Source organism: Dermacentor andersoni, chromosome 8, assembly GCF_023375885.2.
Source record: "Dermacentor andersoni chromosome 8, qqDerAnde1_hic_scaffold, whole genome shotgun sequence".
In the NCBI taxonomy this organism is placed as follows: domain Eukaryota; kingdom Metazoa; phylum Arthropoda; class Arachnida; order Ixodida; family Ixodidae; genus Dermacentor; species Dermacentor andersoni.
In genome coordinates this window covers 149,250,524-149,277,740 of record NC_092821.1, presented here as the reverse complement: position 1 = coordinate 149,277,740, position 27,217 = coordinate 149,250,524, and positions in this window count along the sequence as shown.

Sequence of the window (27,217 nt, the reverse complement as noted above, 5' to 3'; positions counted from 1 at the left end):
TTTTTTTTTTGCGGTTAAAAGCCGTAGACTACATACATACATGCAGTGCCCTGGACTTTGCATACAGTTGTTTAACTTTATATACAAAGCTGTTCGCAAGAAGTCCACAGGCATATTGGGCGCCCAAGATTATTGTGTCATCACCCGATCGGTGACCGAGTGATCAAGGATCGCGACGTCGTCTGGTCGGTAGGCGGCAGGTTCGAGATTAGTGCTGGGACGGGGTGGCCTCATAGTCACCCCGATTCGGGCTTGTTCGCTGGGTGGACTGTGGCAGTGTGGCCCCGGTTGGCCGCTGTCGAACTCTCGTCCCAAATTTAGGCGGGGGTTCTTCGCGGTCACGGTCACCACTCGCCCGCGCTGCCGGCCCTTGCAGGCGAGAAGGGACGGCTGCAGACGACGGGAGCAAGACCGTCTGCGGGCGGGTGTGTCCACAGTCCACTTTGTTCATTTTTTTTTTTTTTTTGCGGTTAAGAGCCGTGGACTACATACATACATGCAGTGCCCTGGACTTTGCATACAGTTGCTTAACTTTATATACAAAACTGTTCGCAAGAAGTCCACAGGCATATTGGGCGCCCAAGATTATTGTGTCATCACCCGATCGGTGACCGAGTGATCAAGGATCACGACGTCGTCTGGTCGGTAGGCGGCAGGTTCGAGATTAGTGCTGGGAAGGGGTGGCCTCATAGTCACCCCGATTCGGGCTTGTTCGCTGGGTGGACTGTGGTAGTGTGGCCCCGGTTGGCAGCTGTCGAACTCTCTTCCCAAATTTAGGCGGGGGTTCTTCGCGGTAACGGTCACCACTCGCCCGCGCTGCCGGCCCTTGCAGGCGAGAAAGGACGGCTGCAGACGACGGGAGCAAGACCGTCTGCGGGCGGGTGTGTCCACAGTCCACTTTGTTCATTTTTTTTTTGCGGTTAAGAGCCGTGGACTACATACATACATGCAGTGCCCTGGACTTTGCATACAGTTGCTTAACTTTATATACAAAACTGTTCGCAAGAAGTCCACAGGCATATTTGGCGCCCAAGATTATTGTGTCATCACCCGATCGGTGACCGAGTGATCAAGGATCACGACGTCGTCTGGTCGGTAGGCGGCAGGTTCGAGATTAGTGCTGGGAAGGGGTGGCCTCATAGTCACCCCGATTCGGGCTTGTTCGCTGGGTGGACTGTGGTAGTGTGGCCCCGGTTGGCAGCTGTCGAACTCTCGTCCCAAATTTAGGCGGGGGTTCTTCGCGGTCACGGTCACCACTCGCCCGCGCTGCCGGCCCTTGCAGGCGAGAAAGGACGGCTGCAGACGACGGGAGCAAGACCGTCTGCGGGCGGGTGTGTCCACAGTCCACTTTGTTCATCTTTTTTTTTTTTTTTGCGGTTAAGAGCCGTAGACTACATACATACATGCAGTGCCCTGGACTTTGCATACAGTTGTTTAACTTTATATGCAAAGCTGTTCGCAAGAATACCACAGGCATATTGGGCGCCCAAGATTATTGTGTCATCACCCGATCGGTGACCGAGTGATCAAGGATCACGACGTCGTCTGGTCGGTAGGCGGCAGGTTCGAGATTAGTGCTGGGACGGGGTGGCCTCATAAGTCACCCCGATTCGGGCTTGTTCGCTGGGTGGACTGCGGTACTGTGGCCCCGGTTGGCTGCTGTCGAACCCTCGTCCCAAATTTAGGCTAGGGTTCTTCGCGGTCACGGTCACCACTCACCCGCGCTGCCGGCTCTTGCAGGCGAGAAGGGGCGGCTGCAGACGACGGGAGCAAGACCGTCTGCGGGCGGGTGTGTCCACAGTCCACTTTGTTCATCTTTTTTTTTTGCGGTTAAGAGCCGTAGACTACATACATACATGCAGTGCCCTGGACTTTGCTTACAGTTGTTTAACTTTATATGCAAAGCTGTTCGCAAGAGGTCCACAGGCATATTGGGCGCCCAAGATTATTGTGTCATCACCCGATCGGTGACCGAGTGATCAAGGATCACGACGTCGTCTGGTCGGTAGGCGGCAGGTTCGAGATTAGTGCTGGGACGGGGTGGCCTCATAGTCACCCCGATTCGGGCTTGTTCGCTGGGTGGACTGTGGTAGTGTGGCCCCGGTTGGTTGCTGTCGAACGCTCGTCCCAAATTTAGGCTAGGGTTCTTCGCGGTCACGGTCACCACTCACCCGCGCTGCCGGCTCTTGCAGGCGAGAAGGGGCGGCTGCAGACGACGGGAGCAAGACCGTCTGCGGGCGGGTGTGTCCACAGTCCACTTTGTTCGTCTTTTTTTTTTTTTTGCGGTTAAAAGCCGTAGACTACATACATACATGCAGTGCCCTGGCCTTTGCATACAGTTGTTTAACTTTATATACAAAGCTGTTCGCAAGAAGTCCACAGGCATATTGGGCGCCCAAGATTATTGTGTCATCACCCGATCGGTGACCGAGTGATCAAGGATCGCGACGTCGTCTGGTCGGTAGGCGGCAGGTTCGAGATTAGTGCTGGGACGGGGTGGCCTCATAGTCACCCCGATTCGGGCTTGTTCGCTGGGTGGACTGTGGCAGTGTGGCCCCGGTTGGCCGCTGTCGAACTCTCGTCCCAAATTTAGGCGGGGGTTCTTCGCGGTCACGGTCACCACTCGCCCGCGCTGCCGGCCCTTGCAGGCGAGAAGGGACGGCTGCAGACGACGGGAGCAAGACCGTCTGCGGGCGGGTGTGTCCACAGTCCACTTTGTTCATTTTTTTTTTTTTTTGCGGTTAAGAGCCGTGGACTACATACATACATGCAGTGCCCTGGACTTTGCATACAGTTGCTTAACTTTATATACAAAACTGTTCGCAAGAAGTCCACAGGCATATTGGGCGCCCAAGATTATTGTGTCATCACCCGATCGGTGACCGAGTGATCAAGGATCACGACGTCGTCTGGTCGGTAGGCGGCAGGTTCGAGATTAGTGCTGGGAAGGGGTGGCCTCATAGTCACCCCGATTCGGGCTTGTTCGCTGGGTGGACTGTGGTAGTGTGGCCCCGGTTGGCAGCTGTCGAACTCTCTTCCCAAATTTAGGCGGGGGTTCTTCGCGGTAACGGTCACCACTCGCCCGCGCTGCCGGCCCTTGCAGGCGAGAAAGGACGGCTGCAGACGACGGGAGCAAGACCGTCTGCGGGCGGGTGTGTCCACAGTCCACTTTGTTCATTTTTTTTTTTTTGCGGTTAAGAGCCGTGGACTACATACATACATGCAGTGCCCCGGACTTTGCATACAGTTGTTTAACTTTATATGCAAAGCTGTTCGCAAGAATACCACAGGCATATTGGGCGCCCAAGATTATTGTGTCATCACCCGATCGGTGACCGAGTGATCAAGGATCACGACGTCGTCTGGTCGGTAGGCGGCAGGTTCGAGATTAGTGCTGGGACGGGGTGGCCTCATAAGTCACCCCGATTCGGGCTTGTTCGCTGGGTGGACTGCGGTAGTGTGGCCCCGGTTGGCCGCTGTCGAACCCTCGTCCCAAATTTAGGCGGGGGTTCTTCGCGGTCACGGTCACCACTCTCACGCGCTGCCGGCCCTTGCAGGCGAGAAGGGACGGCTGCAGACGACGGGAGCAAGACCGTCTGCGGGCGGGTGTGTCCACAGTCCACTTTGTTCATCTTTTTTTTTTTGCGGTTAAGAGCCGTAGACTACATACATACATGCAGTGCCCTGGACTTTGCATACAGTTGTTTAACTTTATATGCAAAGCTGTTCGCAAGAAGTCCACAGGCATATTGGGCGCCCAAGGTTATTGTGTCATCACCCGATCGGTGACCGAGTGATCAAGGATCACGACGTCGTCTGGTCGGTAGGCGGCAGGTTCGAGATTAGTGCTGGGACGGGGTGGCCTCATAAGTCACCCCGATTCGGGCTTGTTCGCTGGGTGGACTGCGGTACTGTGGCCCCGGTTGGCTGCTGTCGAACCCTCCTACCAAATTTAGGCTAGGGTTCTTCGCGGTCACGGTCACCACTCACCCGCGCTGCCGGCTCTTGCAGGCGAGAAGGGGCGGCTGCAGACGACGGGAGCAAGACCGTCTGCGGGCGGGTGTGTCCACAGTCCACTTTGTTCATCTTTTTTTTTTGCGGTTAAGAGCCGTAGACTACATACATACATGCAGTGCCCTGGACTTTGCTTACAGTTGTTTAACTTTATATGCAAAGCTGTTCGCAAGAGGTCCACAGGCATATTGGGCGCCCAAGATTATTGTGTCATCACCCGATCGGTGACCGAGTGATCAAGGATCACGACGTCGTCTGGTCGGTAGGCGGCAGGTTCGAGATTAGTGCTGGGACGGGGTGGCCTCATAAGTCACCCCGATTCGGGCTTGTTCGCTGGGTGGACTGCGGTACTGTGGCCCCGGTTGGTTGCTGTCGAACGCTCGTCCCAAATTTAGGCTAGGGTTCTTCGCGGTCACGGTCACCACTCACCCGCGCTGCCGGTTCTTGCAGGCGAGAAGGGGCGGCTGCAGACGACGGGAGCAAGACCGTCTGCGGGCGGGTGTGTCCACAGTCCACTTTGTTCGTCTTTTTTTTTTTTGCGGTTAAAAGCCGTAGACTACATACATACATGCAGTGCCCTGGACTTTGCATACAGTTGTTTAACTTTATATACAAAGCTGTTCGCAAGAAGTCCACAGGCATATTGGGCGCCCAAGATTATTGTGTCATCACCCGATCGGTGACCGAGTGATCAAGGATCGCGACGTCGTCTGGTCGGTAGGCGGCAGGTTCGAGATTAGTGCTGGGACGGGGTGGCCTCATAGTCACCCCGATTCGGGCTTGTTCGCTGGGTGGACTGTGGTAGTGTGGCCCCGGTTGGCCGCTGTCGAACTCTCGTCCCAAATTTAGGCGGGGGTTCGTCACGGTCACCACTCGCCCGCGCTGCCGGCCCTTGCAGGCGAGAAGGGACGGCTGCAGACGACGGGAGCAAGACCGTCTGCGGGCGGGTGTGTCCACAGTCCACTTTGTTCATTTTTTTTTTTTTTTTGCGGTTAAGAGCCGTGGACTACATACATACATGCAGTGCCCTGGACTTTGCATACAGTTGCTTAACTTTATATACAAAACTGTTCGCAAGAAGTCCACAGGCATATTGGGCGCCCAAGATTATTGTGTCATCACCCGATCGGTGACCGAGTGATCAAGGATCACGACGTCGTCTGGTCGGTAGGCGGCAGGTTCGAGATTAGTGCTGGGAAGGGGTGGCCTCATAGTCACCCCGATTCGGGCTTGTTCGCTGGGTGGACTGTGGTAGTGTGGCCCCGGTTGGCAGCTGTCGAACTCTCGTCCCAAATTTAGGCGGGGGTTCTTCGCGGTCACGGTCACCACTCGCGCGCGCTGCCGGCCCTTGCAGGCGAGAAAGGACGGCTGCAGACGACGGGAGCAAGACCGTCTGCGGGCGGGTGTGTCCACAGTCCACTTTGTTCATTTTTGTTTTTTTTTTGCGGTTAAGAGCCGTGGACTACATACATACATGCAGTGCCCCGGACTTTGCATACAGTTGTTTAACTTTATATACAAAACTGTTCGCAAGAAGTCCACAGGCATATTTGGCGCCCAAGATTATTGTGTCATCACCCGATCGGTGACCGAGTGATCAAGGATCACGACGTCGTCTGGTCGGTAGGCGGCAGGTTCGAGATTAGTGCTGGGAAGGGGTGGCCTCATAGTCACCCCGATTCGGGCTTGTTCGCTGGGTGGACTGTGGTAGTGTGGCCCCGGTTGGCAGCTGTCAAACTCTCGTCCCAAATTTAGGCGGGGGTTCTTCGCGGTAACGGTCACCACTCGCCCGCGCTGCCGGCCCTTGCAGGCGAGAAAGGACGGCTGCAGACGACGGGAGCAAGACCGTCTGCGGGCGGGTGTGTCCACAGTCCACTTTGTTCATCTTTTTTTTTTTTTTGCGGTTAAGAGCCGTAGACTACATACATACATGCAGTGCCCTGGACTTTGCATACAGTTGTTTAACTTTATATGCAAAGCTGTTCGCAAGAAGTCCACAGGCATATTGGGCGCCCAAGATTATTGTGTCATCACCCGATCGGTGACCGAGTGATCAAGGATCACGACGTCGTCTGGTCGGTAGGCGGCAGGTTCGAGATTAGTGCTGGGACGGGGTGGCCTCATAAGTCACCCCGATTCGGGCTTGTTCGCTGGGTGGACTGCGGTAGTGTGGCCCCGGTTGGCCGCTGTCGAACCCTCGTCCCAAATTTAGGCGGGGGTTCTTCGCGGTCACGGTCACCACTCTCCCGCGCTGCCGGCCCTTGCAGGCGAGAAGGGACGGCTGCAGACGACGGGAGCAAGACCGTCTGCGGGCGGGTGTGTCCACAGTCCACTTTGTTCATCTTTTTTTTTTTGCGGTTAAGAGCCGTAGACTACATACATACATGCAGTGCCCTGGACTTTGCATACAGTTGTTTAACTTTATATGCAAAGCTGTTCGCAAGAAGTCCACAGGCATATTGGGCGCCCAAGGTTATTGTGTCATCACCCGATCGGTGACCGAGTGATCAAGGATCACGACGTCGTCTGGTCGGTAGGCGGCAGGTTCGAGATTAGTGCTGGGACGGGGTGGCCTCATAAGTCACCCCGATTCGGGCTTGTTCGCTGGGTGGACTGCGGTACTGTGGCCCCGGTTGGCTGCTGTCGAACCCTCGTCCCAAATTTAGGCTAGGGTTCTTCGCGGTCACGGTCACCACTCACCCGCGCTGCCGGCTCTTGCAGGCGAGAAGGGGCGGCTGCAGACGACGGGAGCAAGACCGTCTGCGGGCGGGTGTGTCCACAGTCCACTTTGTTCGTCTTTTTTTTTTTTGCGGTTAAAAGCCGTAGACTACATACATACATGCAGTGCCCTGGACTTTGCATACAGTTGTTTAACTTTATATACAAAGCTGTTCGCAAGAAGTCCACAGGCATATTGGGCGCCCAAGATTATTGTGTCATCACCCGATCGGTGACCGAGTGATCAAGGATCGCGACGTCGTCTGGTCGGTAGGCGGCAGGTTCGAGATTAGTGCTGGGACGGGGTGGCCTCATAGTCACCCCGATTCGGGCTTGTTCGCTGGGTGGACTGTGGTAGTGTGGCCCCGGTTGGCCGCTGTCGAACTCTCGTCCCAAATTTAGGCGGGGGTTCTTCGCGGTCACGGTCACCACTCGCCCGCGCTGCCGGCCCTTGCAGGCGAGAAGGGACGGCTGCAGACGACGGGAGCAAGACCGTCTGCGGGCGGGTGTGTCCACAGTCCACTTTGTTCATTTTTTTTTTTTTTTGCGGTTAAGAGCCGTGGACTACATACATACATGCAGTGCCCTGGACTTTGCATACAGTTGCTTAACTTTATATACAAAACTGTTCGCAAGAAGTCCACAGGCATATTGGGCGCCCAAGATTATTGTGTCATCACCCGATCGGTGACCGAGTGATCAAGGATCGCGACGTCGTCTGGTCGGTAGGCGGCAGGTTCGAGATTAGTGCTGGGACGGGGTGGCCTCAGTCACCCCGATTCGGGCTTGTTCGCTGGGTGGACTGTGGTAGTGTGGCCCCGGTTGGCCGCTGTCGAACTCTCGTCCCAAATTTAGGCGGGGGTTCTTCGCGGTCACGGTCACCACTCGCCCGCGCTGCCGGCCCTTGCAGGCGAGAAGGGACGGCTGCAGATGACGGGAGCAAGACCGTCTGCGGGCGGGTGTGTCCACAGTCCACTTTGTTCATTTTTTTTTTGCGGTTAAGAGCCGTGGACTACATACATACATGCAGTGCCCTGGACTTTGCATACAGTTGCTTAACTTTATATACAAAACTGTTCGCAAGAAGTCCACAGGCATATTGGGCGCCCAAGATTATTGTGTCATCACCCGATCGGTGACCGAGTGATCAAGGATCACGACGTCGTCTGGTCGGTAGGCGGCAGGTTCGAGATTAGTGCTGGAAAGGGGTGGCCTCATAGTCACCCCGATTCGGGCTTGTTCGCTGGGTGGACTGTGGTAGTGTGGCCCCGGTTGGCAGCTGTCGAACTCTCTTCCCAAATTTAGGCGGGGGTTCTTCGCGGTCACGGTCACCACTCGCCCGCGCTGCCGGCCCTTGCAGGCGAGAAAGGACGGCTGCAGACGACGGGAGCAAGACCGTCTGCGGGCGGGTGTGTCCACAGTCCACTTTGTTCATTTTTTTTTTTTTGCGGTTAAGAGCCGTGGACTACATACATACATGCAGTGCCCCGGACTTTGCATACAGTTGTTTAACTTTAAATGCAAAGCTGTTCGCAAGAGGTCCACAGGCATATTGGGCGCCCAAGATTATTGTGTCATCACCCGATCGGTGACCGAGTGATCAAGGATCACGACGTCGTCTGGTCGGTAGGCGGCAGGTTCGAGATTAGTGCTGGGACGGGGTGGCCTCATAAGTCACCCCGATTCGGGCTTGTTCGCTGGGTGGACTGCGGTACTGTGGCCCCGGTTGGTTGCTGTCGAACGCTCGTCCCAAATTTAGGCTAGGGTTCTTCGCGGTCACGGTCACCACTCACCCGCGCTGCCGGCTCTTGCAGGCGAGAAGGGGCGGCTGCAGACGACGGGAGCAAGACCGTCTGCGGGCGGGTGTGTCCACAGTCCACTTTGTTCGTCTTTTTTTTTTTTGCGGTTAAAAGCCGTAGACTACATACATACATGCAGTGCCCTGGACTTTGCATACAGTTGTTTAACTTTATATACAAAGCTGTTCGCAAGAAGTCCACAGGCATATTGGGCGCCCAAGATTATTGTGTCATCACCCGATCGGTGACCGAGTGATCAAGGATCGCGACGTCGTCTGGTCGGTAGGCGGCAGGTTCGAGATTAGTGCTGGGACGGGGTGGCCTCATAAGTCACCCCGATTCGGGCTTGTTCGCTGGGTGGACTGCGGTACTGTGGCCCCGGTTGGCTGCTGTCGAACCCTCGTCCCAAATTTAGGCTAGGGTTCTTCGCGGTCACGGTCACCACTCACCCGCGCTGCCGGCTCTTGCAGGCGAGAAGGGGCGGCTGCAGACGACGGGAGCAAGACCGTCTGCGGGCGGGTGTGTCCACAGTCCACTTTGTTCATCTTTTTTTTTTGCGGTTAAGAGCCGTAGACTACATACATACATGCAGTGCCCTGGACTTTGCATACAGTTGTTTAACTTTATATACAAAGCTGTTCGCAAGAAGTCCACAGGCATATTGGGCGCCCAAGATTATTGTGTCATCACCCGATCGGTGACCGAGTGATCAAGGATCACGACGTCGTCTGGTCGGTAGGCGGCAGGTTCGAGATTAGTGCTGGGACGGGGTGGCCTCATAAGTCACCCCGATTCGGGCTTGTTCGCTGGGTGGACTGCGGTACTGTGGCCCCGGTTGGTTGCTGTCGAACGCTCGTCCCAAATTTAGGCTAGGGTTCTTCGCGGTCACGGTCACCACTCACCCGCGCTGCCGGCTCTTGCAGGCGAGAAGGGGCGGCTGCAGACGACGGGAGCAAGACCGTCTGCGGGCGGGTGTGTCCACAGTCCACTTTGTTCGTCTTTTTTTTTTTTGCGGTTAAAAGCCGTAGACTACATACATACATGCAGTGCCCTGGACTTTGCATACAGTTGTTTAACTTTATATACAAAGCTGTTCGCAAGAAGTCCACAGGCATATTGGGCGCCCAAGATTATTGTGTCATCACCCGATCGGTGACCGAGTGATCAAGGATCGCGACGTCGTCTGGTCGGTAGGCGGCAGGTTCGAGATTAGTGCTGGGACGGGGTGGCCTCATAAGTCACCCCGATTCGGGCTTGTTCGCTGGGTGGACTGCGGTACTGTGGCCCCGGTTGGCTGCTGTCGAACCCTCGTCCCAAATTTAGGCTAGGGTTCTTCGCGGTCACGGTCACCACTCACCCGCGCTGCCGGCTCTTGCAGGCGAGAAGGGGCGGCTGCAGACGACGGGAGCAAGACCGTCTGCGGGCGGGTGTGTCCACAGTCCACTTTGTTCATCTTTTTTTTTTTGCGGTTAAGAGCCGTAGACTACATACATACATGCAGTGCCCTGGACTTTGCATACAGTTGTTTAACTTTATATACAAAGCTGTTCGCAAGAAGTCCACAGGCATATTGGGCGCCCAAGATTATTGTGTCATCACCCGATCGGTGACCGAGTGATCAAGGATCGCGACGTCGTCTGGTCGGTAGGCGGCAGGTTCGAGATTAGTGCTGGGACGGGGTGGCCTCATAGTCACCCCGATTCGGGCTTGTTCGCTGGGTGGACTGTGGTAGTGTGGCCCCGGTTGGCCGCTGTCGAACTCTCGTCCCAAATTTAGGCGGGGGTTCGTCACGGTCACCACTCGCCCGCGCTGCCGGCCCTTGGAGGCGAGAAGGGACGGCTGCAGACGACGGGAGCAAGACCGTCTGCGGGCGGGTGTGTCCACAGTCCACTTTGTTCATTTTTTTTTTTTGCGGTTAAGAGCCGTGGACTACATACATACATGCAGTGCCCTGGACTTTGCATACAGTTGCTTAACTTTATATACAAAACTGTTCGCAAGAAGTCCACAGGCATATTGGGCGCCCAAGATTATTGTGTCATCACCCGATCGGTGACCGAGTGATCAAGGATCACGACGTCGTCTGGTCGGTAGGCGGCAGGTTCGAGATTAGTGCTGGGACGGGGTGGCCTCATAAGTCACCCCGATTCGGGCTTGTTCGCTGGGTGGACTGCGGTACTGTGGCCCCGGTTGGCTGCTGTCGAACCCTCGTCCCAAATTTAGGCTAGGGTTCTTCGCGGTCACGGTCACCACTCACCCGCGCTGCCGGCTCTTGCAGGCGAGAAGGGGCGGCTGCAGACGACGGGAGCAAGACCGTCTGCGGGCGGGTGTGTCCACAGTCCACTTTGTTCATCTTTTTTTTTTTGCGGTTAAGAGCCGTAGACTACATACATACATGCAGTGCCCTGGACTTTGCATACAGTTGTTTAACTTTAAATGCAAAGCTGTTCGCAAGAGGTCCACAGGCATATTGGGCGCCCAAGATTATTGTGTCATCACCCGATCGGTGACCGAGTGATCAAGGATCACGACGTCGTCTGGTCGGTAGGCGGCAGGTTCGAGATTAGTGCTGGGACGGGGTGGCCTCATAAGTCACCCCGATTCGGGCTTGTTCGCTGGGTGGACTGCGGTACTGTGGCCCCGGTTGGTTGCTGTCGAACGCTCGTCCCAAATTTAGGCTAGGGTTCTTCGCGGTCACGGTCACCACTCACCCGCGCTGCCGGCTCTTGCAGGCGAGAAGGGGCGGCTGCAGACGACGGGAGCAAGACCGTCTGCGGGCGGGTGTGTCCACAGTCCACTTTGTTCGTCTTTTTTTTTTTTGCGGTTAAAAGCCGTAGACTACATACATACATGCAGTGCCCTGGACTTTGCATACAGTTGTTTAACTTTATATACAAAGCTGTTCGCAAGAAGTCCACAGGCATATTGGGCGCCCAAGATTATTGTGTCATCACCCGATCGGTGACCGAGTGATCAAGGATCACGACGTCGTCTGGTCGGTAGGCGGCAGGTTCGAGATTAGTGCTGGGAAGGGGTGGCCTCATAGTCACCCCGATTCGGGCTTGTTCGCTGGGTGGACTGTGGTAGTGTGGCCCCGGTTGGCAGCTGTCAAACTCTCGTCCCAAATTTAGGCGGGGGTTCTTCGCGGTAACGGTCACCACTCTCCCGCGCTGCCGGCCCTTGCAGGCGAGAAGGGACGGCTGGAGACGACGGGAGCAAGACCGTCTGCGGGCGGGTGTGTCCACAGTCCACTTTGTTCATCTTTTTTTTTTTTTTTTTTTGCGGTTAAGAGCCGTAGACGACATACATACATGCAGTGCCCTGGACTTTGCATACAGTTGTTTAACTTTATATGCAAAGCTGTTCGCAAGAAGTCCACAGGCATATTGGGCGCCCAAGGTTATTGTGTCATCACCCGATCGGTGACCGAGTGATCAAGGATCACGACGTCGTCTGGTCGGTAGGCGGCAGGTTCGAGATTAGTGCTGGGACGGGGTGGCCTCATAAGTCACCCCGATTCGGGCTTGTTCGCTGGGTGGACTGCGGTACTGTGGCCCCGGTTGGCTGCTGTCGAACCCTCGTCCCAAATTTAGGCTAGGGTTCTTCGCGGTCACGGTCACCACTCACCCGCGCTGCCGGCTCTTGCAGGCGAGAAGGGGCGGCTGCAGACGACGGGAGCAAGACCGTCTGCGGGCGGGTGTGACCACAGTCCACTTTGTTCATCTTTTTTTTTTTGCGGTTAAGAGCCGTAGACTACATACATACATGCAGTGCCCTGGACTTTGCATACAGTTGTTTAACTTTATATGCAAAGCTGTTCGCAAGAAGTCCACAGGCATATTGGGCGCCCAAGATTATTGTGTCATCACCCGATCGGTGACCGAGTGATCAAGGATCACGACGTCGTCTGGTCGGTAGGCGGCAGGTTCGAGATTAGTGCTGGGACGGGGTGGCCTCATAGTCACCCCGATTCGGGCTTGTTCGCTGGGTGGACTGTGGTAGTGGGGCCCCGGTTGGCCGCTGTCGAACTCTCGTCCCAAATTTAGGCGGGGGTTCTTCGCGGTCACGGTCACCACTCGCCCGCGCTGCCGGCCCTTGCAGGCGAGAAGGGACGGCTGCAGATGACGGGAGCAAGACCGTCTGCGGGCGGGTGTGTCCACAGTCCACTTTGTTCATTTTTTTTTTTGCGGTTAAGAGCCGTGGACTACATACATACATGCAGTGCCCTGGACTTTGCATACAGTTGCTTAACTTTATATACAAAACTGTTCGCAAGAAGTCCACAGGCATATTGGGCGCCCAAGATTATTGTGTCATCACCCGATCGGTGACCGAGTGATCAAGGATCACGACGTCGTCTGGTCGGTAGGCGGCAGGTTCGAGATTAGTGCTGGAAAGGGGTGGCCTCATAGTCACCCCGATTCGGGCTTGTTCGCTGGGTGGACTGTGGTAGTGTGGCCCCGGTTGGCAGCTGTCGAACTCTCTTCCCAAATTTAGGCGGGGGTTCTTCGCGGTCACGGTCACCACTCGCCCGCGCTGCCGGCCCTTGCAGGCGAGAAAGGACGGCTGCAGACGACGGGAGCAAGACCGTCTGCGGGCGGGTGTGTCCACAGTCCACTTTGTTCATTTTTTTTTTTTGCGGTTAAGAGCCGTGGACTACATACATACATGCAGTGCCCCGGACTTTGCATACAGTTGTTTAACTTTATATGCAAAGCTGTTCGCAAGAATACCACAGGCATATTGGGCGCCCAAGATTATTGTGTCATCACCCGATCGGTGACCGAGTGATCAAGGATCACGACGTCGTCTGGTCGGTAGGCGGCAGGTTCGAGATTAGTGCTGGGACGGGGTGGCCTCATAAGTCACCCCGATTCGGGCTTGTTCGCTGGGTGGACTGCGGTAGTGTGGCCCCGGTTGGCCGCTGTCGAACCCTCGTCCCAAATTTAGGCGGGGGTTCTTCGCGGTCACGGTCACCACTCACCCGCGCTGCCGGCTCTTGCAGGCGAGAAGGGGCGGCTGCAGACGACGGGAGCAAGACCGTCTGCGGGCGGGTGTGTCCACAGTCCACTTTGTTCGTCTTTTTTTTTTTTGCGGTTAAAAGCCGTAGACTACATACATACATGCAGTGCCCTGGACTTTGCATACAGTTGTTTAACTTTATATACAAAGCTGTTCGCAAGAAGTCCACAGGCATATTGGGCGCCCAAGATTATTGTGTCATCACCCGATCGGTGACCGAGTGATCAAGGATCGCGACGTCGTCTGGTCGGTAGGCGGCAGGTTCGAGATTAGTGCTGGGACGGGGTGGCCTCATAGTCACCCCGATTCGGGCTTGTTCGCTGGGTGGACTGTGGTAGTGTGGCCCCGGTTGGCCGCTGTCGAACTCTCGTCCCAAATTTAGGCGGGGGTTCTTCGCGGTCACGGTCACCACTCGCCCGCGCTGCCGGCCCTTGCAGGCGAGAAGGGACGGCTGCAGACGACGGGAGCAAGACCGTCTGCGGGCGGGTGTGTCCACAGTCCACTTTGTTCATTTTTTTTTTTTTGCGGTTAAGAGCCGTAGACTACATACATACATGCAGTGCCCTGGACTTTGCATACAGTTGTTTAACTTTATATGCAAAGCTGTTCGCAAGAAGTCCACAGGCATATTGGGCGCCCAAGATTATTGTGTCATCACCCGATCGGTGACCGAGTGATCAAGGATCACGACGTCGTCTGGTCGGTAGGCGGCAGGTTCGTGATTAGTGCTGGGACGGGGTGGCCTCATAAGTCACCCCGATTCGGGCTTGTTCGCTGGGTGGACTGCGGTAGTGTGGCCCCGGTTGGCCGCTGTCGAACCCTCGTCCCAAATTTAGGCGGGGGTTCTTCGCGGTCACGGTCACCACTCTCCCGCGCTGCCGGCCCTTGCAGGCGAGAAGGGACGGCTGCAGACGACGGGAGCAAGACCGTCTGCGGGCGGGTGTGTCCACAGTCCACTTTGTTCATCTTTTTTTTTTTGCGGTTAAGAGCCGTAGACTACATACATACATGCAGTGCCCTGGACTTTGCATACAGTTGTTTAACTTTATATGCAAAGCTGTTCGCAAGAAGTCCACAGGCATATTGGGCGCCCAAGGTTATTGTGTCATCACCCGATCGGTGACCGAGTGATCAAGGATCACGACGTCGTCTGGTCGGTAGGCGGCAGGTTCGAGATTAGTGCTGGGACGGGGTGGCCTCATAAGTCACCCCGATTCGGGCTTGTTCGCTGGGTGGACTGCGGTACTGTGGCCCCGGTTGGCTGCTGTCGAACCCTCGTCCCAAATTTAGGCTAGGGTTCTTCGCGGTCACGGTCACCACTCACCCGCGCTGCCGGCTCTTGCAGGCGAGAAGGGGCGGCTGCAGACGACGGGAGCAAGACCGTCTGCGGGCGGGTGTGTCCACAGTCCACTTTGTTCATCTTTTTTTTTTTGCGGTTAAGAGCCGTAGACTACATACATACATGCAGTGCCCTGGACTTTGCATACAGTTGTTTAACTTTAAATGCAAAGCTGTTCGCAAGAGGTCCACAGGCATATTGGGCGCCCAAGATTATTGTGTCATCACCCGATCGGTGACCGAGTGATCAAGGATCACGACGTCGTCTGGTCGGTAGGCGGCAGGTTCGAGATTAGTGCTGGGACGGGGTGGCCTCATAAGTCACCCCGATTCGGGCTTGTTCGCTGGGTGGACTGCGGTACTGTGGCCCCGGTTGGCTGCTGTCGAACCCTCGTCCCAAATTTAGGCTAGGGTTCTTCGCGGTCACGGTCACCACTCACCCGCGCTGCCGGCTCTTGCAGGCGAGAAGGGGCGGCTGCAGACGACGGGAGCAAGACCGTCTGCGGGCGGGTGTGACCACAGTCCACTTTGTTCATCTTTTTTTTTTTTGCGGTTAAGAGCCGTAGACTACATACATACATGCAGTGCCCTGGACTTTGCATACAGTTGTTTAACTTTATATGCAAAGCTGTTCGCAAGAAGTCCACAGGCATATTGGGCGCCCAAGATTATTGTGTCATCACCCGATCGGTGACCGAGTGATCAAGGATCACGACGTCGTCTGGTCGGTAGGCGGCAGGTTCGAGATTAGTGCTGGGACGGGGTGGCCTCATAGTCACCCCGATTCGGGCTTGTTCGCTGGGTGGACTGTGGTAGTGTGGCCCCGGTTGGCCGCTGTCGAACTCTCGTCCCAAATTTAGGCGGGGGTTCTTCGCGGTCACGGTCACCACTCGCCCGCGCTGCCGGCCCTTGCAGGCGAGAAGGGACGGCTGCAGATGACGGGAGCAAGACCGTCTGCGGGCGGGTGTGTCCACAGTCCACTTTGTTCATTTTTTTTTTTGCGGTTAAGAGCCGTGGACTACATACATACATGCAGTGCCCTGGACTTTGCATACAGTTGCTTAACTTTATATACAAAACTGTTCGCAAGAAGTCCACAGGCATATTGGGCGCCCAAGATTATTGTGTCATCACCCGATCGGTGACCGAGTGATCAAGGATCACGACGTCGTCTGGTCGGTAGGCGGCAGGTTCGAGATTAGTGCTGGAAAGGGGTGGCCTCATAGTCACCCCGATTCGGGCTTGTTCGCTGGGTGGACTGTGGTAGTGTGGCCCCGGTTGGCAGCTGTCGAACTCTCTTCCCAAATTTAGGCGGGGGTTCTTCGCGGTCACGGTCACCACTCGCCCGCGCTGCCGGCCCTTGCAGGCGAGAAAGGACGGCTGCAGACGACGGGAGCAAGACCGTCTGCGGGCGGGTGTGTCCACAGTCCACTTTGTTCATTTTTTTTTTTTTGCGGTTAAGAGCCGTGGACTACATACATACATGCAGTGCCCCGGACTTTGCATACAGTTGTTTAACTTTATATGCAAAGCTGTTCGCAAGAATACCACAGGCATATTGGGCGCCCAAGATTATTGTGTCATCACCCGATCGGTGACCGAGTGATCAAGGATCACGACGTCGTCTGGTCGGTAGGCGGCAGGTTCGAGATTAGTGCTGGGACGGGGTGGCCTCATAAGTCACCCCGATTCGGGCTTGTTCGCTGGGTGGACTGCGGTAGTGTGGCCCCGGTTGGCCGCTGTCGAACCCTCGTCCCAAATTTAGGCGGGGGTTCTTCGCGGTCACGGTCACCACTCTCCCGCGCTGCCGGCCCTTGCAGGCGAGAAGGGACGGCTGCAGACGACGGGAGCAAGACCGTCTGCGGGCGGGTGTGTCCACAGTCCACTTTGTTCATCTTTTTTTTTTTGCGGTTAAGAGCCGTAGACTACATACATACATGCAGTGCCCTGGACTTTGCATACAGTTGTTTAACTTTATATGCAAAGCGGTTCGCAAGAAGTGCACAGGCATATTGGGCGCCCAAGGTTATTGTGTCATCACCCGATCGGTGACCGAGTGATCAAGGATCACGACGTCGTCTGGTCGGTAGGCGGCAGGTTCGAGATTAGTGCTGGGACGGGGTGGCCTCATAAGTCACCCCGATTCGGGCTTGTTCGCTGGGTGGACTGCGGTACTGTGGCCCCGGTTGGCTGCTGTCGAACCCTCGTCCCAAATTTAGGCTAGGGTTCTTCGCGGTCACGGTCACCACTCACCCGCGCTGCCGGCTCTTGCAGGCGAGAAGGGGCGGCTGCAGACGACGGGAGCAAGACCGTCTGCGGGCGGGTGTGTCCACAGTCCACTTTGTTCATCTTTTTTTTTTGCGGTTAAGAGCCGTAGACTACATACATACATGCAGTGCCCTGGACTTTGCTTACAGTTGTTTAACTTTATATGCAAAGCTGTTCGCAAGAGGTCCACAGGCATATTGGGCGCCCAAGATTATTGTGTCATCACCCGATCGGTGACCGAGTGATCAAGGATCACGACGTCGTCTGGTCGGTAGGCGGCAGGTTCGAGATTAGTGCTGGGACGGGGTGGCCTCATAAGTCACCCCGATTCGGGCTTGTTCGCTGGGTGGACTGCGGTACTGTGGCCCCGGTTGGTTGCTGTCGAACGCTCGTCCCAAATTTAGGCTAGGGTTCTTCGCGGTCACGGTCACCACTCACCCGCGCTGCCGGCTCTTGCAGGCGAGAAGGGGCGGCTGCAGACGACGGGAGCAAGACCGTCTGCGGGCGGGTGTGTCCACAGTCCACTTTGTTCGTCTTTTTTTTTTGCGGTTAAAAGCCGTAGACTACATACATACATGCAGTGCCCTGGACTTTGCATACAGTTGTTTAACTTTATATACAAAGCTGTTCGCAAGAAGTCCACAGGCATATTGGGCGCCCAAGATTATTGTGTCATCACCCGATCGGTGACCGAGTGATCAAGGATCACGACGTCGTCTGGTCGGTAGGCGGCAGGTTCGAGATTAGTGCTGGGAAGGGGTGGCCTCATAGTCACCCCGATTCGGGCTTGTTCGCTGGGTGGACTGTGGTAGTGTGGCCCCGGTTGGCAGCTGTCGAACTCTCTTCCCAAATTTAGGCGGGGGTTCTTCGCGGTCACGGTCACCACTCGCCCGCGCTGCCGGCCCTTGCAGGCGAGAAGGGACGGCTGCAGACGACGGGAGCAAGACCGTCTGCGGGCGGGTGTGTCCACAGTCCACTTTGTTCATTTTTTTTTTTTTTGCGGTTAAGAGCCGTAGACTACATACATACATGCAGTGCCCTGGACTTTGCATACAGTTGTTTAACTTTATATGCAAAGCTGTTCGCAAGAAGTCCACAGGCATATTGGGCGCCCAAGATTATTGTGTCATCACCCGATCGGTGACCGAGTGATCAAGGATCACGACGTCGTCTGGTCGGTAGGCGGCAGGTTCGTGATTAGTGCTGGGACGGGGTGGCCTCATAAGTCACCCCGATTCGGGCTTGTTCGCTGGGTGGACTGCGGTAGTGTGGCCCCGGTTGGCCGCTGTCGAACCCTCGTCCCAAATTTAGGCGGGGGTTCTTCGCGGTCATGGTCACCACTCTCCCGCGCTGCCGGCCCTTGCAGGCGAGAAGGGACGGCTGCAGACGACGGGAGCAAGACCGTCTGCGGGCGGGTGTGTCCACAGTCCACTTTGTTCATCTTTTTTTTTTTGCGGTTAAGAGCCGTAGACTACATACATACATGCAGTGCCCTGGACTTTGCATACAGTTGTTTAACTTTATATGCAAAGCTGTTCGCAAGAAGTCCACAGGCATATTGGGCGCCCAAGGTTATTGTGTCATCACCCGATCGGTGACCGAGTGATCAAGGATCACGACGTCGTCTGGTCGGTAGGCGGCAGGTTCGAGATTAGTGCTGGGACGGGGTGGCCTCATAAGTCACCCCGATTCGGGCTTGTTCGCTGGGTGGACTGCGGTACTGTGGCCCCGGTTGGCTGCTGTCGAACCCTCGTCCCAAATTTAGGCTAGGGTTCTTCGCGGTCACGGTCACCACTCACCCGCGCTGCCGGCTCTTGCAGGCGAGAAGGGGCGGCTGCAGACGACGGGAGCAAGACCGTCTGCGGGCGGGTGTGTCCACAGTCCACTTTGTTCATCTTTTTTTTTTTGCGGTTAAGAGCCGTAGACTACATACATACATGCAGTGCCCTGGACTTTGCATACAGTTGTTTAACTTTAAATGCAAAGCTGTTCGCAAGAGGTCCACAGGCATATTGGGCGCCCAAGATTATTGTGTCATCACCCGATCGGTGACCGAGTGATCAAGGATCACGACGTCGTCTGGTCGGTAGGCGGCAGGTTCGAGATTAGTGCTGGGACGGGGTGGCCTCATAAGTCACCCCGATTCGGGCTTGTTCGCTGGGTGGACTGCGGTACTGTGGCCCCGGTTGGTTGCTGTCGAACGCTCGTCCCAAATTTAGGCTAGGGTTCTTCGCGGTCACGGTCACCACTCACCCGCGCTGCCGGCTCTTGCAGGCGAGAAGGGGCCGCTGCAGACGACGGGAGCAAGACCGTCTGCGGGCGGGTGTGTCCACAGTCCACTTTGTTCGTCTTTTTTTTTTTTGCGGTTAAAAGCCGTAGACTACATACATACATGCAGTGCCCTGGACTTTGCATACAGTTGTTTAACTTTATATACAAAGCTGTTCGCAAGAAGTCCACAGGCATATTGGGCGCCCAAGATTATTGTGTCATCACCCGATCGGTGACCGAGTGATCAAGGATCACGACGTCGTCTGGTCGGTAGGCGGCAGGTTCGAGATTAGTGCTGGGAAGGGGTGGCCTCATAGTCACCCCGATTCGGGCTTGTTCGCTGGGTGGACTGTGGTAGTGTGGCCCCGGTTGGCAGCTGTCAAACTCTCGTCCCAAATTTAGGCGGGGGTTCTTCGCGGTAACGGTCACCACTCTCCCGCGCTGCCGGCCCTTGCAGGCGAGAAGGGACGGCTGGAGACGACGGGAGCAAGACCGTCTGCGGGCGGGTGTGTCCACAGTCCACTTTGTTCATCTTTTTTTTTTTTTTTTTTTGCGGTTAAGAGCCGTAGACGACATACATACATGCAGTGCCCTGGACTTTGCATACAGTTGTTTAACTTTATATGCAAAGCTGTTCGCAAGAAGTCCACAGGCATATTGGGCGCCCAAGGTTATTGTGTCATCACCCGATCGGTGACCGAGTGATCAAGGATCACGACGTCGTCTGGTCGGTAGGCGGCAGGTTCGAGATTAGTGCTGGGACGGGGTGGCCTCATAAGTCACCCCGATTCGGGCTTGTTCGCTGGGTGGACTGCGGTACTGTGGCCCCGGTTGGCTGCTGTCGAACCCTCGTCCCAAATTTAGGCTAGGGTTCTTCGCGGTCACGGTCACCACTCACCCGCGCTGCCGGCTCTTGCAGGCGAGAAGGGGCGGCTGCAGACGACGGGAGCAAGACCGTCTGCGGGCGGGTGTGACCACAGTCCACTTTGTTCATCTTTTTTTTTTTTGCGGTTAAGAGCCGTAGACTACATACATACATGCAGTGCCCTGGACTTTGCATACAGTTGTTTAACTTTATATGCAAAGCTGTTCGCAGGAAGTCCACAGGCATATTGGGCGCCCAAGATTATTGTGTCATCACCCGATCGGTGACCGAGTGATCAAGGATCACGACGTCGTCTGGTCGGTAGGCGGCAGGTTCGAGATTAGTGCTGGGACGGGGTGGCCTCATAGTCACCCCGATTCGGGCTTGTTCGCTGGGTGGACTGTGGTAGTGTGGCCCCGGTTGGCCGCTGTCGAACTCTCGTCCCAAATTTAGGCGGGGGTTCTTCGCGGTCACGGTCACCACTCGCCCGCGCTGCCGGCCCTTGCAGGCGAGAAGGGACGGCTGCAGATGACGGGAGCAAGACCGTCTGCGGGCGGGTGTGTCCACAGTCCACTTTGTTCATTTTTTTTTTTGCGGTTAAGAGCCGTGGACTACATACATACATGCAGTGCCCTGGACTTTGCATACAGTTGCTTAACTTTATATACAAAACTGTTCGCAAGAAGTCCACAGGCATATTGGGCGCCCAAGATTATTGTGTCATCACCCGATCGGTGACCGAGTGATCAAGGATCACGACGTCGTCTGGTCGGTAGGCGGCAGGTTCGAGATTAGTGCTGGAAAGGGGTGGCCTCATAGTCACCCCGATTCGGGCTTGTTCGCTGGGTGGACTGTGGTAGTGTGGCCCCGGTTGGCAGCTGTCGAACTCTCTTCCCAAATTTAGGCGGGGGTTCTTCGCGGTCACGGTCACCACTCGCCCGCGCTGCCGGCCCTTGCAGGCGAGAAAGGACGGCTGCAGACGACGGGAGCAAGACCGTCTGCGGGCGGGTGTGTCCACAGTCCACTTTGTTCATTTTTTTTTTTTTTGCGGTTAAGAGCCGTGGACTACATACATACATGCAGTGCCCCGGACTTTGCATACAGTTGTTTAACTTTATATGCAAAGCTGTTCGCAAGAATACCACAGGCATATTGGGCGCCCAAGATTATTGTGTCATCACCCGATCGGTGACCGAGTGATCAAGGATCACGACGTCGTCTGGTCGATAGGCGGCAGGTTCGAGATTAGTGCTGGGACGGGGTGGCCTCATAAGTCACCCCGATTCGGGCTTGTTCGCTGGGTGGACTGCGGTAGTGTGGCCCCGGTTGGCCGCTGTCGAACCCTCGTCCCAAATTTAGGCGGGGGTTCTTCGCGGTCACGGTCACCACTCTCCCGCGCTGCCGGCCCTTGCAGGCGAGAAGGGACGGCTGCAGACGACGGGAGCAAGGCCGTCTGCGGGCGGGTGTGTCCACAGTCCACTTTGTTCATCTTTTTTTTTTTGCGGTTAAGAGCCGTAGACTACATACATACATGCAGTGCCCTGGACTTTGCATACAGTTGTTTAACTTTATATGCAAAGCGGTTCGCAAGAAGTGCACAGGCATATTGGGCGCCCAAGGTTATTGTGTCATCACCCGATCGGTGACCGAGTGATCAAGGATCACGACGTCGTCTGGTCGGTAGGCGGCAGGTTCGAGATTAGTGCTGGGACGGGGTGGCCTCATAAGTCACCCCGATTCGGGCTTGTTCGCTGGGTGGACTGCGGTACTGTGGCCCCGGTTGGCTGCTGTCGAACCCTCGTCCCAAATTTAGGCTAGGGTTCTTCGCGGTCACGGTCACCACTCACCCGCGCTGCCGGCTCTTGCAGGCGAGAAGGGGCGGCTGCAGACGACGGGAGCAAGACCGTCTGCGGGCGGGTGTGTCCACAGTCCACTTTGTTCATCTTTTTTTTTTTTTGCGGTTAAGAGCCGTAGACTACATACATACATGCAGTGCCCTGGACTTTGCTTACAGTTGTTTAACTTTATATGCAAAGCTGTTCGCAAGAGGTCCACAGGCATATTGGGCGCCCAAGATTATTGTGTCATCACCCGATCGGTGACCGAGTGATCAAGGATCACGACGTCGTCTGGTCGGTAGGCGGCAGGTTCGAGATTAGTGCTGGGACGGGGTGGCCTCATAAGTCACCCCGATTCGGGCTTGTTCGCTGGGTGGACTGCGGTACTGTGGCCCCGGTTGGTTGCTGTCGAACGCTCGTCCCAAATTTAGGCTAGGGTTCTTCGCGGTCACGGTCACCACTCACCCGCGCTGCCGGCTCTTGCAGGCGAGAAGGGGCGGCTGCAGACGACGGGAGCAAGACCGTCTGCGGGCGGGTGTGTCCACAGTCCACTTTGTTCGTCTTTTTTTTTTTGCGGTTAAAAGCCGTAGACTACATACATACATGCAGTGCCCTGGACTTTGCATACAGTTGTTTAACTTTATATACAAAGCTGTTCGCAAGAAGTCCACAGGCATATTGGGCGCCCAAGATTATTGTGTCATCACCCGATCGGTGACCGAGTGATCAAGGATCACGACGTCGTCTGGTCGGTAGGCGGCAGGTTCGAGATTAGTGCTGGGAAAGGGTGGCCTCATAGTCACCCCGATTCGGGCTTGTTCGCTGGGTGGACTGTGGTAGTGTGGCCCCGGTTGGCAGCTGTCGAACTCTCTTCCCAAATTTAGGCGGGGGTTCTTCGCGGTCACGGTCACCACTCGCCCGCGCTGCCGGCCCTTGCAGGCGAGAAGGGACGGCTGCAGACGACGGGAGCAAGACCGTCTGCGGGCGGGTGTGTCCACAGTCCACTTTGTTCATTTTTTTTTTTTTGCGGTTAAGAGCCGTAGACTACATACATACATGCAGTGCCCTGGACTTTGCATACAGTTGTTTAACTTTATATGCAAAGCTGTTCGCAAGAAGTCCACAGGCATATTGGGCGCCCAAGATTATTGTGTCATCACCCGATCGGTGACCGAGTGATCAAGGATCACGACGTCGTCTGGTCGGTAGGCGGCAGGTTCGAGATTAGTGCTGGGACGGGGTGGCCTCATAAGTCACCCCGATTCGGGCTTGTTCGCTGGGTGGACTGCGGTAGTGTGGCCCCGGTTGGCCGCTGTCGAACCCTCGTCCCAAATTTAGGCGGGGGTTCTTCGCGGTCACGGTCACCACTCTCCCGCGCTGCCGGCCCTTGCAGGCGAGAAGGGACGGCTGCAGACGACGGGAGCAAGACCGTCTGCGGGCGGGTGTGTCCACAGTCCACTTTGTTCATCTTTTTTTTTTTTGCGGTTAAGAGCCGTAGACTACATACATACATGCAGTGCCCTGGACTTTGCATACAGTTGTTTAACTTTATATGCAAAGCTGTTCGCAAGAAGTCCACAGGCATATTGGGCGCCCAAGGTTATTGTGTCATCACCCGATCGGTGACCGAGTGATCAAGGATCACGACGTCGTCTGGTCGGTAGGCGGCAGGTTCGAGATTAGTGCTGGGACGGGGTGGCCTCATAAGTCACCCCGATTCGGGCTTGTTCGCTGGGTGGACTGCGGTACTGTGGCCCCGGTTGGCTGCTGTCGAACCCTCGTCCCAAATTTAGGCTAGGGTTCTTCGCGGTCACGGTCACCACTCACCCGCGCTGCCGGCTCTTGCAGGCGAGAAGGGGCGGCTGCAGACGACGGGAGCAAGACCGTCTGCGGGCGGGTGTGTCCACAGTCCACTTTGTTCATCTTTTTTTTTTTTTGCGGTTAAGAGCCGTAGACTACATACATACATGCAGTGCCCTGGACTTTGCATACAGTTGTTTAACTTTAAATGCAAAGCTGTTCGCAAGAGGTCCACAGGCATATTGGGCGCCCAAGATTATTGTGTCATCACCCGATCGGTGACCGAGTGATCAAGGATCACGACGTCGTCTGGTCGGTAGGCGGCAGGTTCGAGATTAGTGCTGGGACGGGGTGGCCTCATAGTCACCCCGATTCGGGCTTGTTCGCTGGGTGGACTGTGGTAGTGTGGCCCCGGTTGGCCGCTGTCGAACTCTCGTCCCAAATTTAGGCGGGGGTTCTTCGCGGTCACGGTCACCACTCGCCCGCGCTGCCGGCCCTTGCAGGCGAGAAGGGACGGCTGCAGATGACGGGAGCAAGACCGTCTGCGGGCGGGTGTGTCCACAGTCCACTTTGTTCATTTTTTTTTTTGCGGTTAAGAGCCGTGGACTACATACATACATGCAGTGCCCTGGACTTTGCATACAGTTGCTTAACTTTATATACAAAACTGTTCGCAAGAAGTCCACAGGCATATTGGGCGCCCAAGATTATTGTGTCATCACCCGATCGGTGACCGAGTGATCAAGGATCACGACGTCGTCTGGTCGGTAGGCGGCAGGTTCGAGATTAGTGCTGGAAAGGGGTGGCCTCATAGTCACCCCGATTCGGGCTTGTTCGCTGGGTGGACTGTGGTAGTGTGGCCCCGGTTGGCAGCTGTCGAACTCTCTTCCCAAATTTAGGCGGGGGTTCTTCGCGGTCACGGTCACCACTCGCCCGCGCTGCCGGCCCTTGCAGGCGAGAAAGGACGGCTGCAGACGACGGGAGCAAGACCGTCTGCGGGCGGGTGTGTCCACAGTCCACTTTGTTCATTTTTTTTTTTTGCGGTTAAGAGCCGTGGACTACATACATACATGCAGTGCCCCGGACTTTGCATACAGTTGTTTAACTTTATATGCAAAGCTGTTCGCAAGAATACCACAGGCATATTGGGCGCCCAAGATTATTGTGTCATCACCCGATCGGTGACCGAGTGATCAAGGATCACGACGTCGTCTGGTCGGTAGGCGGCAGGTTCGAGATTAGTGCTGGGACGGGGTGGCCTCATAAGTCACCCCGATTCGGGCTTGTTCGCTGGGTGGACTGCGGTAGTGTGGCCCCGGTTGGCCGCTGTCGAACCCTCGTCCCAAATTTAGGCGGGGGTTCTTCGCGGTCACGGTCACCACTCTCCCGCGCTGCCGGCCCTTGCAGGCGAGAAGGGACGGCTGCAGACGACGGGAGCAAGACCGTCTGCGGGCGGGTGTGTCCACAGTCCACTTTGTTCATCTTTTTTTTTTTGCGGTTAAGAGCCGTAGACTACATACATACATGCAGTGCCCTGGACTTTGCATACAGTTGTTTAACTTTATATGCAAAGCGGTTCGCAAGAAGTGCACAGGCATATTGGGCGCCCAAGGTTATTGTGTCATCACCCGATCGGTGACCGAGTGATCAAGGATCACGACGTCGTCTGGTCGGTAGGCGGCAGGTTCGAGATTAGTGCTGGGACGGGGTGGCCTCATAAGTCACCCCGATTCGGGCTTGTTCGCTGGGTGGACTGCGGTACTGTGGCCCCGGTTGGCTGCTGTCGAACCCTCGTCCCAAATTTAGGCTAGGGTTCTTCGCGGTCACGGTCACCACTCACCCGCGCTGCCGGCTCTTGCAGGCGAGAAGGGGCGGCTGCAGACGACGGGAGCAAGACCGTCTGCGGGCGGGTGTGTCCACAGTCCACTTTGTTCATCTTTTTTTTTTGCGGTTAAGAGCCGTAGACTACATACATACATGCAGTGCCCTGGACTTTGCTTACAGTTGTTTAACTTTATATGCAAAGCTGTTCGCAAGAGGTCCACAGGCATATTGGGCGCCCAAGATTATTGTGTCATCACCCGATCGGTGACCGAGTGATCAAGGATCACGACGTCGTCTGGTCGGTAGGCGGCAGGTTCGAGATTAGTGCTGGGACGGGGTGGCCTCATAAGTCACCCCGATTCGGGCTTGTTCGCTGGGTGGACTGCGGTACTGTGGCCCCGGTTGGTTGCTGTCGAACGCTCGTCCCAAATTTAGGCTAGGGTTCTTCGCGGTCACGGTCACCACTCACCCGCGCTGCCGGCTCTTGCAGGCGAGAAGGGGCGGCTGCAGACGACGGGAGCAAGACCGTCTGCGGGCGGGTGTGTCCACAGTCCACTTTGTTCGTCTTTTTTTTTTGCGGTTAAAAGCCGTAGACTACATACATACATGCAGTGCCCTGGACTTTGCATACAGTTGTTTAACTTTATATACAAAGCTGTTCGCAAGAAGTCCACAGGCATATTGGGCGCCCAAGATTATTGTGTCATCACCCGATCGGTGACCGAGTGATCAAGGATCACGACGTCGTCTGGTCGGTAGGCGGCAGGTTCGAGATTAGTGCTGGGAAGGGGTGGCCTCATAGTCACCCCGATTCGGGCTTGTTCGCTGGGTGGACTGTGGTAGTGTGGCCCCGGTTGGCAGCTGTCGAACTCTCTTCCCAAATTTAGGCGGGGGTTCTTCGCGGTCACGGTCACCACTCGCCCGCGCTGCCGGCCCTTGCAGGCGAGAAGGGACGGCTGCAGACGACGGGAGCAAGACCGTCTGCGGGCGGGTGTGTCCACAGTCCACTTTGTTCATTTTTTTTTTTTTGCGGTTAAGAGCCGTAGACTACATACATACATGCAGTGCCCTGGACTTTGCATACAGTTGTTTAACTTTATATGCAAAGCTGTTCGCAAGAAGTCCACAGGCATATTGGGCGCCCAAGATTATTGTGTCATCACCCGATCGGTGACCGAGTGATCAAGGATCACGACGTCGTCTGGTCGGTAGGCGGCAGGTTCGAGATTAGTGCTGGGACGGGGTGGCCTCATAAGTCACCCCGATTCGGGCTTGTTCGCTGGGTGGACTGCGGTAGTGTGGCCCCGGTTGGCCGCTGTCGAACCCTCGTCCCAAATTTAGGCGGGGGTTCTTCGCGGTCACGGTCACCACTCTCCCGCGCTGCCGGCCCTTGCAGGCGAGAAGGGACGGCTGCAGACGACGGGAGCAAGACCGTCTGCGGGCGGGTGTGTCCACAGTCC